Source organism: Schistocerca gregaria, chromosome 7 (genome assembly GCF_023897955.1).
Source record: "Schistocerca gregaria isolate iqSchGreg1 chromosome 7, iqSchGreg1.2, whole genome shotgun sequence".
NCBI classification, from domain to species: domain Eukaryota; kingdom Metazoa; phylum Arthropoda; class Insecta; order Orthoptera; family Acrididae; genus Schistocerca; species Schistocerca gregaria.
Window position 1 is genome coordinate 165,765,519 of NC_064926.1, and position 15,048 is coordinate 165,780,566.

Genomic DNA, 15,048 nt, shown 5'->3' on the forward strand with positions numbered 1-15,048 from the left:
ACCAGAAAGGAGTCTTGCATTTTCATGCAGTAAGTACCAGCCCTGAGAATGGCATACATCAGGGCAGGAGCGTCGAATTGCTCGTCGCAAACGTATCAAGACTTCGATGTTAAGAGTTTGCTTCACTGTTTGGCCTGGAGGAAGATACTCAAGTAAAGTAGTACTTTACTATCAGAGAAAGCGATCAACATTCTCTTTGTTCATAAAGATGGTCTTTTGATTTTTTTCGAGGGTGGTGATCCAGGACTCCGCAATTGAGCACTTTGACACTTAGTGTGACAGTCATAGTGGTGACTTTTATCCCTAGCATTAATCTTTGACAGAAATGTGTGATGACGTCTGGCTCTATCCCGGCGTTCAGTAGAAATTCTTTGTCTTTCCTCTCTCATTCTCCTGTTAGTGTGTGAGGGACGAATCCTGCATTAAGTTTCCGTTTCCCTAAATCTTCGTGTAAAATCTTATGCCACACGTCACAATTCAAATTAAGTTCTTCTGATACTGCACGCACAGTTACATGACAGTCTTCTTGCAGTAACTGCCTTACACACTCCATGTTTGCTTCGGTATGTGCTGTAGACGGGCGATCAGCTCTGGGATCGTCTTGCACTCAATGTCTGCCTTCACGAAACCTTATGTGCAACTGGAAAACATGACTTCTTCATGGTGCCTTGACTGCATGTCCTTGCTTAATCATTGACCCACGTTTCACTAGGGGTTTTCTCGAGTTTAAGGCAGAACTTAAAGCTCATCCTTTGTTCACAATCAGATCCACTGCGTCACCATAACTATTGCACCAGGAACACAAAGAGTGTGTTGCTAAGTACAGTCTTACCATCTAGTGAGTCTGTACGGAAACGTGTCCAAGGTCACTTCCAGGACACATACGTACCAGGTAACATAAAAACAATAGACCCTTTTTAGTATTGCGAACTCGGAAATAAAAACGCTGACTTGTAACTTTTCTCATAAAGGGAGCACTTGTCCCCGCCATGTTCCCATCACATGGCTAGCTGTGAGATGTAACTTTATGCTACAACATGTAGCAGTCCAGTCCAATGACGTGTTGCAGAACGCTACACCAGCATTACAATAGCAACGGACTGCAAAACTAATCAGATGGCTGGCCGGAAGAGCCCTTGACAGTTGCTGTGTTCCGACTGAGACCAATGCTGCTATTGTTAACTTGAACTACTATCTACCTACTGGAGTAATGATTGCCCAACAGTAAAAAAGTAATAACTAAACTACAGGGTATTTCAAAAAGAATGGCTTGATTTCAAAACTCCATATTTATTGAGAAAATCGTGGTGCAAACATGACATTAATTACAAAATGGTCACAAAATCTTAAAGTTTTAGTCCTGCTATTACAAATGCTTTACGTGTCCACTAACAGCAGCAAGAAAAACATCTAGACGGTGCTCCCTGCCGCCGTTGGATTAGCAGCTGCCAGCAGAAAGTCGTATACACCTAGCTCACTCATGTGTTACATAGTTTAATTCTTAATTTCTTTGCGTGTTTTTGGTACTTGCATTGTTTAATTCATAAATTTCGGGCGTATGATAGTATTTGAGAGTTGTAGCATCGCGTTTTAGTACCTGAATAGCGTAAAATCGCGTTGTCTCCTTCCGCCGCCAAGCAGTGTGTCAGCAGTGCGCAAGTAGCAGCATTACTGCATTTACTAGGCAATCTTGTATTTTAATAACCGTATAAATTTGGTGTCGATTTGTTTGTGTTCTCTGTAGATTAATTCAGACGTTCTTTGCACAACAGTTTTTAGCATGGATAGGGACTGCAATTGCTGTGTTCGTATGCAGGCTGAGTTGACATCCCTTCGCTCCCAGCTTCAGGCAGTGTTGGCTTCGGTCACACAGCTTGAGGCTGTTGCCAATGGGCATCACTGTAGGGGTCCGGATGGGGGTTTGTCGGGGACGGCCAGCTCGTCCCACGCATCCCCCGATCGGACTACGACTGTGGCTGCCCGGGATACTGCCCACATTGAGGCTGATCCCTCACCTGTGGTAGAGTGGGAGGTCGTCTCGAGGTGTGACAGGGGGCGAAAGACATTCCGGAGGGCTGAATGGAAGGCCTCTCCAGTTTGTCTGAAGAAACCAGTTTCAGGCTCTGTCTCCGGCTGATACTGATCTTCGACCGGAGATGGCTGCTTGTCCTGTTCCAGAGATTGCCCTCAGTCTGCAAGATCCGGGCAGTCGCAGAGGCTGGGCTTACTGGTACTTGGGAGCTCCAACGTCAGCCGCGTAATGGGGCCCCTTAGGGATATGACAGCAAGAGAGGGGAAGAAAACCAATGTGCACTCCGTGTGCATACTGGGGGAGTCATTCCAGATGTGGAAAGGGTCCTTTCGGATGCCATGAAGGGTACAGGGTGCACCCATCTGCAGGTGGTCGCTCATGTCGGCACTAATGATGTGTGTCGCTATGGATCGGAGGAAATCCTCTCTGGCTTCTGGCGGCTATCTGATTTGGTGAAGACTGCCAGTCTTGCTAGCGGGATGAAAGCAGAGCTCACCATCTGCAGCATCGTCGACAGCACTGACTGGGGACCTTTGTTACAGAGCCGAATGGAGGGTCTGAATCAGAGGCTGAGACAGTTCTGCGACCGTGTGGGCTGCAGAGTCCTCGACTTGCGCCAGAGGGTGGTGGGGTTTCGCGTTCCGCTGGATAGGTCAGGAGTCCACTACACGCAGCAAGGGGCTACACGGGTAGCAGGGGTTGTGTGGCGTGGACTGGGCGGTTTTTTAGGTTAGGTGGCCTCGGGAAGTACAGAAAGGGCAACAGCCTCAAAGGGTGCGGGGCAAAGTCAGGGCATGCGGGGACCATGCAGCAATCGGTATGTAATTGTAAACTATCGAGGCTGCATTCGTAAAGTACCGGAACTTCAAGCGCTGATAGAAATCACCGAAGCTGAAATCGTTATAGGTACAGAAAGCTGGCTGAAGCCAGAGATAAATTCAGCCGAAATTTTTACAAAGGCACAGACGGTGTTTAGAAAGGATAGATTGCATGCAACCGGTGGTGGCGTGTTTGTCGCTGTTAGTAGTAGTTTATCCTGTAGTGAAGTAGAAGTGGATAGTTCCTGTGAAATATTATGGGTGGAGGTTACACTCAACAACCGATCTAGGTTAATAATTGGCTCCTTTTACCGACCTCCGGACTCAGCAGCATTAGTGGCAGAACAACTGAGAGAAAATTTGGAATACATTTCACATAAATTTTCTCAGCATATTATAGTCATAGGTGGACATTTCAATTTACCAGATACAGACTGGGATACTCAGATGTTTAGGACGGGTGGTAGGGACAGATCATCGAGTGACATTATACTGAGTGTACTATCCGAAAATTACCTCGAGCAATTAAACAGAGAACCGACTCGTGGAGATAACATCTTGGACCTACTGATAACAAACAGACCGAACTTTTAGACTCAGTAAGTGCAGAACGAAGTGCAACATGGCTAAGCAGGGATGGCTAGAGGACAAATGTAAGGATGTAGAGGCTTATCTCACTAGGGGTAAGATAGATACTGCCTACAGGAAAATTAAAGAGACCTTTGCAGAGAAGAGAACCACGTGTATGAATATCAAGAGCTCAGATGGCAACCCAGTTCTAAGCAAAGAAGGGAAGGCAGAAAGGTGGAAGGAGTACATAGAGGGTTTATACATGGGCGATGTACTTGAGGACAATATTATGGAAATGGAAGAGGATGTAGATGAAGACGAAATGGGAGATAAGATACTGCGTGAAGAGTTTGACAGAGCACTGAAAGACCTGAGTCGAAACAAGGCCCCCGGAGTAGACAACATTCCATTAGAACTACTGACGGCCTTGGGAGAGCCATTCATGACAAAACTCTACCATCTGGTGAGCAAAATTTATGAGACAGGCAAAATACCCTCAGACTTCAAGAAGAATATAATAATTCCAATCCCAAAGAAAGCAGGTGCTGACAGATGTGAAAATTGTCAGTTTAACAAGCCACAGCTGCAAAATACTAACGCGAATTCTTTACAGACGAATGGAAAAACTGGTAGATGCTGACCTCGGGGAGAATCAGTTTGGATTCCGTAGAAATGTTGGAACACGTGAGGCAATACTGACCTTACGACTTATCTTAGAAGAAAGATTAAGAAAAGGCAAATCTACGTTTCTAGCATTTGTAGACTTAGAGAAAGCTTTTGACAATGTTGACTGGAATACTCTCTTTCAAATTCTGAAGGTGGCAGGGGTAAAATACAAGGAGCGAAAGGCTATTTACAATTTGTACAGAAACCAGATGGCAGTTATAAGAGTCGAGGAACATGAAAGGGAAGCAGTGGTTGGGACAGGAGTGAGACAGGGTTGTAGCCTCTCCCCGATGTTATTCAGTCTGTATATTGAGCAAGCAATGAAGGAAACAAAAGAAAAATTCAGAGTAGGTATTAAAATTCATGGAGAACAAGTAAAAACTTTGAGGTTCGCCGATGACATTGTAATTCTGTCAGAGACGGCAAAGGACTTGGAAGAGCAGTTGAACGGAATGGACAGTGTCTTGAAAGGAGGATATAAGATGAACATCAACAAAAGCAAAACGAGGATAATGGAATGTAGTCAAATTAAATCGGGTGATGCTGAGGGAATTAGATTAGGAAATGAGACACTTAAAGTAGTATACGAGTTTTGCTATTTAGGAAGTAAAATAACTGATGATGGTCGAAGTAGGGAGGATATAAAATGTAGACTGGCAATGGCAAGGAAAGCGTTTCTGAAGAAGAGAAATTTGTTAACATCGAATATAGATTTATGTATCAGGAAGTCGTTTCTGAAAGTATTTGTTTGGAGTGTAGCCATGTATGGAAGTGAAACATGGACGATAACTAGTTTGGACAAGAAGAGAATAGAAGCTTTCGAAATGTGGTGCTACAGAAGAATACTGAAGATAAGGTGGATAGATCTCGTTACTAATGAGGAGGTATTGAGTAGGATTGGGGAGAAGAGAAGTTTGTGGCACAACTTGACCAGAAGAAGGGATCGGTTGATAGGAAATGTTTTGTGGCATCAAGGGTTCACAAATTTAGCATTGGAGGGCAGCGTGGAGGGTAAAAATCGTAGAGGGAGACCAAGAGATGAATACACTAAGCAGATTCAGAAGGATGTAGGTTGCAGTAGGTACTGGGAGATGAAGAAGCCTGCACAGGATAGAGTAGCATGGAGAGCTGCATCAAACCAGTCTCAGGACTGAAGACAACAACAACAACAATAACAACAAATGCAGAACAGGGAATCAGTGATCATAAGGGCGTTGCAGCGTCCCTGAATATGGAAGTTAATAGGAATATAAAAAAGGGAGGGAGGTTTATCTGCTTAGCAAGATCGGGTTGATGCAGGAGATAGAGAAGATCCAAACAAGAACGGCGCGTTTCGTCTCAGGGTTATTTGATAACCGTGATAGCGTTACGGAGATGTTTAGCAAACTCAAGTGGCAGACTCTCCAAGAGAGGCGCTCTGCATCGCGGTGTAGCTTGCTCGCCAGGTTTCGAGAGGGTGCGTTTCTGGATGAGGTATCGAATATACTGCTTCCCCCTACTTATACCTCCCGTGGAGATCACGAATGTAAAATTAGAGAGATTCGAGCGAGCACGGAGACTTTCAGCCAGTCGTTCTTCCCGCAAACCATACGCGACTGGAACTGAAAAGGGAGGTAATGACAGTGGCACGTAAAGTGCCCTCCGCCACACACCGTTGGGTGGCTTGGGGAGTATGAATGTAGATGTAGATGTGGTAATAGAAGGCAGATTTCAGACTACCTAACAGATGAAAACGAAAAATTCTGTTCCGACACTGACAATGTTGAGTGTTTATGGAAAACGTTTAAGGCAATTGTAAATGTGTTTTAGACAGGTACGTGCCGAGTAAAACTGTGAGGGACGGGAAAAACCCACCGTGGTTCAACGACAAAGTTAGGAAACTATTGCGAAAGCAAAGAGAGCTTCACTCCACGTTTAAACGCAGCCAAAACCTCTCAGACAAACAGAACCTAAACGATGTCAAAGTTAGCGTAAGGAGGGCTATGCGTGAAGCGTTCAATGAATTCGAAAGTAAAATTCTATGTACCGACTTGACAGAAAATCCTAGGAAGTTCTGGTCTTACGTTAAATCAGTAAGTGGCTCGAAACAGCATAGCCAGACACTCCGGGATGATGATGGCATTGAAACAGAGGATGACACGCGTAAAGCTGAAATACTAAACACCTTTTTCCAAAGCTGTTTCACAGAGGAAGACCGCACTGCAGTTCCTTCTCTAAATCCTCGCACAAACGAAAAAATGGCTGACATCGAAGTAAGTGTCCAAGGAATAGAAAAGCAACTGGAATCACTCAACAGAGGAACGTCCACTGGACCTGACGGGATACCAATTCGATTCTACACAGAGCACGCGAAAGAACTTGCCCCCCTTCTAACAGCCGTGTACCTCAAGTCTCTAGAGGAACGGAAGGTTCCAAATGATTCGAAAAGGGCACAGGTAGTCCCAGTCTTCAAGAAGGGTCGTCGAGCAGATGCGCAAAACTATAGACCTATATCTCTGACGTTGATCTGTTGTAGAATTTTAGAACATGTTTTTTGCTCGAGTATCATGTCGTTTTTGGAAACCCAGAATCTACTCTGTAGGAATCAACATGGATTCCGGAAACAGCGATCTTGTGAGACCCAACTCGCTTTATTTGTTCATGAGACCCAGAAAATATTAGATACAGGCTCCCAGGTAGATGCTATTTTCCTTGACTTCCGGAAGGCGTTCGATACAGTTCCGCACTGTCGCCTGATGAAACAAAGTAAGAGCCTACGGAATATCATACCAGCTGTGTGGCTGGATTGAAGAGATTTTAGCAAACAGAACACAGCATGTTGTTATCAATGGAGAGACGTCTACAGACGTTAAAGTAACCTCTGGCGTGCCACAGGGGAGTCTTATGGGACCATTGCTTTTCACAGTATATATAAATGACCTAGTAGATAGTGTCGGAAGTTCCATGCGGCTTTTCGCGGATGATGCTGTAGTATACAGAGAAGTTGCAGCATTAGAAAATTGTAGCGAAATGCAGGAAGATCTGCAGCGGATAGGCACTTGGTGCAGGGAGTGGCAACTGACCCTTAACATAGACAAATGTAATGTATTGCGAATACGTAGAAAGAAGGATCCTTTATTGTATGATTATATTTTTGCAGAACAAACACTGGTAGCAGTTACTTCTGTAAAATATCTGGGAGTATGCGTGCAAATAATGATCATATAAAATTAATTGTTGGTAAGGCGGGTACCAGGTTGAGATTCATTGGGAGAGACCTTAGAAAATATAGTCCATCAACAAAGGAGGTGGCTTACAAAACACTCGTTCGACCTATACTTGAGTATTGCTCATCAGGGTGAGATCCGTATCAGATCGGGTTTGGCGGAGGAGATAGAGAAGATCCAAAGAAGAGCGGAGCGTTTCGTCAAAGGGTTATTTGATAACCGTGATAGCGTTACGGAGATGTTTAGCAAACTCAAGTGGCAGACTCTGCAAGAGAGGCGCTCTGCATCGCGGTGTAGCTTGCTCGCCAGGTTTCGAGGGGGTGCGTTTCTGGGTGAGGTATCGAATATATTGCTTCCCACTACTTATACCTCCCGAGGAGATCACGAATGCAAAATTAGAGAGATTCGAGCGCGCACGGAGGCTTTCAGCAGTCGTTCTTCCCGCGAACCATACGCGACTGGAACTGAAAAGGGAGGTAATGACAGTGGCACGTAAAGTGCCCTCCGCCACACACCGTTGGGTGGCTTGCAGGGTGTAAATGTAGATGTAGATGTATCTAAATTCGTTATGTATTATACACAATGTATCTGATTTTACAGAAGTTATGGCGGTTGTTATTCTGTTCATCACTTCTTCTATGTCACGAGGTAAAGGGGAGATGAACATACTTTCCTTCACATATCCCCAGCAGAAAAAAAAGCCGCAGAGGGTCATGTCTGGCGACCTTGGTGCCAAGAACGAAAGGCAGTGTCTCATGGTCCCATGCGGCCTATCCAGTGTTGAGGCAGAGAATCATTGAGAAACTGACATACATTGTTGCTCCAGTGTGATGGGGCCCCATCCTGTCATTGGAGTCCTCTTGTAGCTGTGGGAAAAGCCAGTGCTGCAGATTTGGAAGATAGCTAATTCCAGTCATTGTGTTTTCTTCAAAAAAGAAGGCATTGTACGCTTAAGATATGGCACAAAAAACGTTCACTTTAGCTGAGTCTCTTTCGTGATAAGTAATGTCATGAGGATTCTGGAGAACCCATATGCACCTGTTATAGCTGTTTACTTTACCACTAATATGAAATACTGCTCCCTTATTGAAAACTAACAATGGTAAAAATGTCTTGTCTTCCATGCCCTCTAGCACAGCACTGCTGAAGTCAACACATTTCCTTTTGTCGCCGATCCAAAGAGACACATTAATTCTAGTGTTATGTTTTATAGACCAAATGATGGCTTAACTCTCGCCAGAGACTCATATGAGGTATTGACAGTTCTCTGCCTGTGCAGCGACTAGATTTTCGTGGACTGCACTCAAATATTTGCCGAGTCCTTTTCACTATGTCATCAAAAATACAAAGTCGACATGGACTCTTGCCTTTGCACAAGCATTCTGTCTCTTTAAATTGGTGATACCAATAACGAATATCTTTGGGTGCAGCTAATTCAGAGTCAAAACGCCGACGAAAACTACGCTGGACCGAAATCACTGACTCACTCTTTGCAGACAGCAACATTAAAAACGCCTTCTGTCGACTGGACGCCATCTTACTTACGAGATCTGACTGACTGCAAACTGAGAAGACGCATTGACTGACATCTAATGGCAATTGTCTGAAACTCTAAGCCACGCCCATCCAAACAACATACATTTCCTCACCGGAACGTCCCATATTTCTTGATTATTACCATCCAAACACCCTGTATATTGACTGTTACAAAAGTTCAGAAGTAGCTTAGGAATATACAAGGTGTCTCTCCTAAGAGAGACATTTTCTTTGATGTCTTGGCAGTCATCTGCAATTTCGTTCCTGTAACGTGTAGCTGAAATCAGCCCAAACAATTCCCGCTCATCACATGATCACATGTTTCACATAGAAAGGGTTGGCTTGTTCCCCGTCCACAAAACAAAACAAAAAATTGAAGCTGAATTGTACGTGCTATTCGACAGAGCAGTCCCAAATTAGTCTAGTGCAATATTCGTTTTCTCAAAGGGTATTAACAGGGGCAGCAAAACATGAAGAATAATCACTACGTAAGCAGCGACAGCAACACCCTGGCCCGTTTTAACTGCTACCGACATGCAGAATCTCCGCACAGTTACTGCTGGAGTAGTGTTTAGTCTTCCTGTTTTACTGTCCCTATTAATACATATGGATAAAACGGATATCGCGTTAGAAAAATTAGGGACAGCTCAATCGAATGGGTACTTTAAATTGCTATTTAAAAATAACTTCGTTTGTAACGTAAAACAAAGAGACGTGAGCGTCGTATGAGAGATGTGATTAGCAGGATTTGTCTGGGTTGGCTCCAGCTACACGTTGCAAAAAGGAAATTGCAAATATCTGCCGAAACATCAGAAGAAATGCGCCTAACGACCCATAGGATAGACATCCTGTATTATAAAAGTGCAAGTTGGCTTTAGGTCTAATTTCCTACGTAAACAAACTAGTAAGACGATTACACGGAAAATACTGCACTGTACCACTGCATCAATGAAGCTAAAGGTTTACATTTTATGCTTGTAAAGATAATAAAAGGAGTTACAAATTAAAGAACAAATGTAAGTTCACCTAACTATTAATTAAACATATATTTACGATTCGGGAACCGTGATAGTTGCATGAATAGTTATTTTACACATGGCAGGTGCAGCGTTCAAAATGTAGTCACCATAAAGATTATATCGACGAAGATGTAAGTGTATTACGCCACCTGCCGATGGGTGAAAGCCCGAAAAGCATCTTGACATACATAAAACTAAATAAAAAGAGGCTGCTGCTGTATGTCTTCACATAATTAGTTCACGGAGCTTAGCCACCGTCCACATGGATAAATTAAAAGTGTAAACAGAGGAAAGTGAAAACTTCATTCCATACTGCGACAGTTACAAGACGTGGCAGAGAAGGTAGAAAACTTCGAGCTGTCATTTCCTCGAAACTGAAGACAAAGAAGACCAACGAGATATCGTAGATGGAGACATGTGTACCGGCAGTCATATGGACACAAAACATGATTCCAACATCCTCGAACACCCTTTGTCAGCTGTTACACAGCGGTCAGTACAAGTGACGTCATCGACACTTTGTATGTTCGGGTCGGCCACTCCGCTTCTGATAAGCCAACATTTTCCATCCACTTACCGCTCTGCCACAAACCAACATCTAGTTACAACCTCGCCTCCCTAAAAAATTATCATTTAGCCAGTTACGAATGTGAGCTGTTTTACAACCAGCATTCAGAAAATCTACCATCGTCCGCGACCGATACAAAGTCAGTGCTAACCAGTTCTTTTTTCCAATCCAACAGCGCTACTACATGTTGACAGAACACACTGATATTTCAAAAATTTAGGTCAAGGTTAGTACAAGGACATCAAAATCAACATTTTTTACGCAACTCCAATATTTCGTAAAACAAAAAGGGCAACAGTTTTCTGATCTCCTCTCGTGGGAATATTCTTCTTTTGTCTTACGACAGGTATCGACTGTACTCTCTCCACTTTCGTCTGTCTTCTGCCTCTTTATCACTCTCCTATCATCTGTGTCTGTTTTTAATGACATCCAGCATTCCAAGGCTTTTTCTTCAGCTACCTCGCCTTCATGCAATCATTTTTCGATGAGTATCGTACCAGGTAATTTCTTCGAAATACACTGCACGGGCTAAATGAGACTGGCATCGGAAAAATATATGACGCACCTTAATATAGGCAAAGCAACTCACGTTACACATACGCTGTGGCGGATGATGTAAGTTGGATTGCCTATATTAAAGTGCTTCAAATATTTTCCGCTCCAGTTTTATTTTACCAACCATGCATATACCATCCAAGATGTTTCTTCTATTCTTATCATTGGCACTAGTTTTCTTTCCTCTTTTTTTATCTTCGTACTGACCAACTTGGGCGTACACATGGGGCTTTTTTAGGTCAGAGAAAACTTCCCCTGGGATCAAAGACGATTTGCCTGATAAATTAGCCACAATGTCCTCAGAGAATGTTTGTCCTCGCAGATCAGAGATAGAATAGATTAATATGATTTTAGTAAACTAAAGGAGCATCTGAGGAAAGGCCCCAGACTTAGTATCTCTTACTGAAGGTTATACTGCACAGGTAGTATTACGAACAGAAATTTGATTGAAACCGGACGTTAATTACAACGAAACACTAAATTCAAATTGAAATATTTATTGTAAGAATAGGTTAGTCGCCAGTGGTGGCGGAGTATTTATTGCAGTAAATAATTCGATAAAATGTAGCCAGCTTACCACGGATTCCGACTGTGAATTAATCTGGGTGAAGTTAAGTATCAAAGCTCAGTGAAAAATGGTAATCTGATGCTTTTGTAGACCACCTGGGTCAGGAATTCTAGTGGTAGAGCGCTTGAAGCAGAACTTACACAATATCGTTAGTAATTTTCTTGATCATTCCGTTGCAATAGGGGGTGACTTCAACTTGGCAGGTATGGACTGGGAGTGTCATGCTATCAAAACTGGCGCCAGAGGCATATGTAAAATCAGAAGTGGGTCAAAATCATCTGTTCACTCACTCAGTGGTCATATTGGCACCGAAATAGAAGAAACAGAGAGAAGAGCGAAATACTAAATTCGGTCTACCGAAATTGTTTCACCGTGGAAGATCTAACACGGTCCCGCCTTTCAGTCGTCGTACACACGTCGAAATGGCAGATACTGGAATGTCCAATCACTGAACAGAGAAACAACTACAATAGCTTAGTAGTGGCAGGCGTCAGGACCAGATGAGATACCTATAAGGTTCTATAAAGATTATGTGAAAGAACTTGTTCCCCTTCTAGCAGTAATTTGTCGTAGATCACCTGCGCATCGAAGGGTACCTAGTAACTGCAAAAAGGGCAGGCCATGCCCGTTTTTAAGGAGGACCATAGAACAGATACCCAATTATAGGCCTATATCGTTGACGTCAATCTGTTGCAGAATTATGGAACACGTTTTATACTCAAGAATTATGACGTTTTTGGAGAACGAAAATCTCCTCTATAAAAATCAACATGGATGCCCCAAACAGAAATCCTGCGAAACCGAGCTCGCGCTGTTTCTCCACAGAAACCACAGTGCCGTAGACAACGGCGCTCAGGTTGATTCCGTGTTCCTTGATTACGATAAGGCATTTGACACCGTCCCGCACTGACGCTTAGTGAAAAAAAAAAAAAAAAATACGAGCTTATCGCGTATCGGGGCAGTTTTGCGACTGGATTCAAGACTTCCTTGCAGACAGAACTCAACACGTCGCCCTTAATGGAAGAAAATCGACAGAAGTAACGATAATTTCCGGAGTACCACAAGGGAGTGTGATAGGACCGTTACTGTTTACATTATATATAAATGATCTAGTAAAAAGCGTCGGATGCTCTTTCAGGCTGTTCGCAGATGATGCGGTTGTCTACAACAAAGTAGCAACGCCAGAAGATAGCAACGATTTGTAGAATGACCTCAAGAGAATTTATGAATGGAATGGACTCTGGCAGTTGACCCTGCACGTAAATAACATACTGCGCACAGATAGGAAAATAAATGCAATACTGTAGAACTACACTGAAGATGATAAACAGCTGGAAACACTATCCACCGTAAAATATCTAGGAGTAACTATCCAGTGCAATCTTATTTGGAATGACCACATAAAACAAATAGTGAGAAAAGCAGATGCCAGGCTCAGATTCATAAATAGAACCTTAAGGAAATGTAACTCATACACGAAGGAAGTGGCTGATAAGGCGCTCGTTCGACCGATTCTTGAGTATTGTTCATCTGTCTGGGATCCCCGCCAGGTAGAACTGATAGAAGAGATAGAGAAGATCCAAAGAAGGGCGGCGCGTTTCGTCACGGGATCGTTTAGTTGGCGCGAGAGCGTTGCAGACACGCTCAACAAACTACACTGGCAGACTTTACAAGAGAGGCGTTGTGCATCTCGGAGAGATCTGCTACAGAAATTTCGAGAGAGCACTTTCCGAGAAGGGTCGGACAACACAGTACACCCCCCCCCCCCCCCCACACACACACAGATATGTCTCGCGTAATGACCGCGAGGAGAAAATTCTAGAAATTAGAGTCAATACAGAGGTTTATCGACAATCATTGTTCCCATGCGCTACTGGCGAGAGGGACAGGGTTGGAGGGTTCAGTTAGTAGTACAAAAAGTAGCCTTGGCCACACATCATTATGTAGCTTGAGGAGTATGATGTAGATGTAAATGTAACAACTTCCCCCTCTCTCCTTTCTTTTTCCAATGCTTCATCTTCTCCTCATGTTATCTTCTTCTCCTTCTGTCCATGTTGCTACAGATATCTTACTTTTTCTACCTTGAAGCCTTCTGAATTCTGTACTTTGTCCTCAAAATAGTGTATTTATATTATTTGATATTGTTACTTTCTAGTTCTCTTCTTATCTTCGTAATCCATGGTATCACTGTCTTCTGTCTCCAGAAATTCTGGAATGTTTGTTTTGGTAGCCTGTTTTCCTTAAATCGATAGAGAGCCCCACAGAAGATTAACTTCCTTCTACCATTACTTCTCATGTTTTGGTAAATCTCATTAGTTCTCATTTTCCAACCCTCTATTGTCTGCATTGCGCCTGTTATTTATTTAATTACCCTTTCAAAACTCTCAAATCCATACAAGTACTTCCCCATTCCTCGTACTGTCAGTTCATTTCACCGTGAGTATTTTTCTCACCATTTACATTACTGTAGAAGCATTTTACCTCTACCTTCTAGTGTCCATTTTTCGCTGTCCTATAAGCGTTGATTTGTACACAACCATGACTTAACAGTACTGTGGCAAGCCACTTATTCAATCGCTCTTGGTTCAAATGGCTCTGAGCACTATGGGACTTAGCATCTGAGGTCATCAGTCCCCTAGAACTTAGAACTACTTAAACCTAACTAACCTAAGGACACACACATCCATGCCCGAGGCAGGATTCGAACCTGCGACCGTACCGGTCGCGCAGTTCCAGACTGTAGCGCCTAAAACCGCTACGCCGCAATCGCTCTTGACCTCATACAACGTTCGTTTGACATGCGATGTTTTCGGAGGATGAACTGTCGATGACTGCTCTGATTTCCGATGCAAAAGAGAAAGAACAAATTACAGAAGTGAAAACAAATGGATGGAAAAACTGAGCAACAGGACAGAAATTTGTTACTATGTACAATGAATTTATGGACGCTGAAACTAAGTTTTGCGAATGCTTCAGAACATCAGAAAATTCTTGCAGCTTTCTGTTGACAAAATTGGAAGTTAATCTGTAAATGCAAGACTCACATTGGAGAAAAGTTACATCATCGTGAAAACAAAAGAAAACGTTTAACTTATTTTTGGCGTTTTGGCAGAAAAATTTGGACTTCAAAATAGACAGATTTATGCTTTTCCAGGGCATGTAGTTTTCAGCCACTTGGTTACTGCATAATTTTGTGATAAAGGTTGGGTACAAATACATACATTGACGTACTCAGGACAAAATTTACATTTTCGAGGAAGGAACGATATGACAGGTGAATTTTACGTAAGAAAAATATTCGGCGAATAATTCAATTTCATCTTGGTAGCAAAATTTCTAGACACTTTATAGTAAAAAGTACGTTTAGTAGGCTTACTGTGCGGAACAGACGAGAAACCTGTACATATGAATTATAGTCTTGGTTCCTAAGATAGTCAGATACAAAGATAATAAGTAATGAAACAACGTAACAAGCATTTCATACCATCTACACAGGTTCGTCTCCAAATA